The following is a 2,782-nucleotide window of genomic DNA, read 5'->3' on the forward strand; positions in this document are numbered from 1 at the left end:
AGGATTCCTCATGCTCAGAAATTGAGGCAACAGTATTTGAATTAAAAATCTTGTCAGTAGCACTGTTGTAGAGATGGTTGCCCTCTGGGATGCTGGCTAGTGAGATTTGTGTTCTCAGGAGGCTGATGAATCAATCACAATGACCGGCTTACATTTCATAGCTGAGTGGAACTGCACAGGGAATAGATAACAGTACCAGCTCATGCTGCTCAGAGCTCTCCATGTGCAAGTTACAAGGGGACTTTATTATCACACAGCTGCTGGCTGAGCATGAAACCAGCACAGAAGGTAATTATAGGATTTGAATGTTTAATGGCAAGAGCCTTGATGACCTGATGTATCTATCAGAACTGGTTGCTCATATATGCTTTCCAGAAAGATCCAATAATCAGAGTGTGGCTGCCTGTAAGAAACCCTAGCAACTCATCTCACAGAGTACTTAATATCTCATCAACCCTCTTTATGATCAGTATTTTTTTCTTATCTTAGTCTAGAAATGTGGGACAATGTTAGTTTTTTTCAGGCGGTAAAATGTTTTGTAAAGTATGTAGTAATTCTCTTCTTTGGTGTAGTCATTTTATTCTTATTTATTTCTATTTTGTATTAATAAATAAGAACATTTCCATGACTCAATAAAAACTTATAGAGGAAAGCTGGTGATGATGTAGAGGAACGTGCCCTCTCTATGAGGATGGGGCAGGGCCCAAGTCAGCCTTTTTTGCCTGCACCAGTGCTGCTCTGTCTACACTGTATTCACTCAGAGCCTTCAGGCTAGTGCCACCATGATCCTCTACCAGGACCTCATCAGCCATGACAAGATGTTTTCCTATATCTACAATATCTGGGACATCACAAACTTGCTGGACCTGAAAGTGGAGGAAACGATGGTCAGTAGAACAGACTTGTTCAATTGGTGGAAATACTTCTGCTGAAGGCCCAGAGTGTGAAGGTACTAAAACTACAGTAGTTGCCTTTGCTGATATTGTCATGAACCAGCTTCACAAAAGAAGCCTACAAAAATTACATCTTAGATTAGATGAAATCAATCAAAAGCAAACCTGAAGAACAGAAACCAGGAGTAAAGTCTTTTATGACTGGGGCTGCAGCAGAGCAAATCAAGCACATCCTTGCTAATTTCCAATAACTCCCAGGTTTCATTGGTGAAAACAAGAGTTCAGATGGCATGGTTGCTCTCCTGGACAACCAGGAAGATGGTGTGACTCCTTTCATGATTTTCTTTAAGGATGGCTAAGAGATGGAAATGCATTAACAAGTCAAACCATCACCTGTCGCCACGATTGACTGCTACTTAACCAGCCACACAGCAACAGACTTAGGACAATTGGAACTGAAGCCACTTTTGGCTTTTATTTTGACAACAATTTATTTGGAGTGGAGACTTTTTTTTAAAAGAAAAACATGTTTTGTAGGTTGTCTAAAAATAAAGCACATTTAAATTTACTTAAAAATATAAAAGAAAAACATACAGAAAATCAAATTTTCTGTCTCAACTTCCTCACAAACTGTGTGCTTAGGTTCTATGGAGGACTTTTCCTTTGATTATTGGTAGGCCTCTCTGAACTTGACTTAATATTTTGACAGAGACATCTATTTCCCAACTTCATTAGCATGTTCATGTGTTGACAGACATGAGTGACTGAATGAGTGGGTGATTGCGTGACACTCACCATCAACAATGAGTGTTGGCTACTGTATTATAACTTCCCTTGTTTAGAACTTTGTTCAAAGAAGATTAGATGACTCTTTGCTATAAATGCTACAGGACTAAGTCTAATGTGTGCTTTAAATTTTTAGATGTTTAAATTTGTGGTATTCTCACACATGCTAAAATCTAAAATCAGTTTAGTAGGGAAGGTCACAGGGAAGGGGAAATGGACAGGACTGCTCACATTAGCAAATTTGTTGTAGATTATTGTCTAGACTTGAGGAGCAATGAGGCAAGAAATAATCTTATATTTAGTGCTCCACACCACACTTCTTAAAAGGAATTAGGCTTTTCCCCATTCTTTCTTCTTACTCTGTTCAGAAACGAAGGAGCAACCTGACTTTCAATTTCCCTTTGACAACAACTTGAAGTAAGATGACAAGATTTTGATTTGTAAGTAAATCACAATTTAGCACTAGACTTTCATAATCAGATAGAAATCAAACTATTAAAAATATCATAGATGCAGAGCCATAATCTTAATTAGAAAATAGAAGTAAAATTTTGATTCAGTAACTTAAGCATTACATTGAAAAATCTGGAAAAGAATAATTGAAAGTTAAATGAAGTAACAAAATAAAAAAGAAACAGCCAAGGTAATGATTATATTTTTAACAAAAACCATGCTGGTATTATGTACTGGCTGGTTTTGTGGGTCAACTTGATATAAGCTAGAGTCATCAGAGAGGAAGGAGCTTCAGTTGAGGTAATAAATGACCCCATGATATCCAGCTATAAGGAATTTTCTCAATTAATGGTCAGTGTGGGAAGGTCCAGCCTATGGTAGGTGATACCATCCATGGGATCAGAGTTCTAGGTTCAATAAGAAAGCAGACTGAGTAAGCCAGGGGGAGGACGCGAGTAAGCAGCACCACTCCATAGCCTCTGCATCAGCTCCTGCCTCCAGGTTTTAGCCATGCTTCAGTTTCTGTCCTGACTTTCTGATCTGAACATCAACGTGGAAGTGTAAGCTGAAGAAGCCCTTTTTTCCTCAACTCACTTTTTGGGCATGGTGTTTTCTTGCCGCAAAAGGACACCATAACTAAGACACATTAA

The 2,782-nt window shown here is 38.4% G+C and overlaps 1 pseudogene; it reads left to right on the plus strand.

The window, feature by feature from the left end:
- The first annotated feature begins 782 nt into the window (after positions 1–782).
- LOC101999126 lies at positions 783–1,144 on the plus strand (annotated as a pseudogene).
- Positions 1,145–2,782: the final 1,638 nt, after the last annotated feature.

This window comes from Microtus ochrogaster, chromosome 5 (assembly GCF_000317375.1).
Source record: "Microtus ochrogaster isolate Prairie Vole_2 chromosome 5, MicOch1.0, whole genome shotgun sequence".
NCBI lineage: Eukaryota > Metazoa > Chordata > Mammalia > Rodentia > Cricetidae > Microtus > Microtus ochrogaster.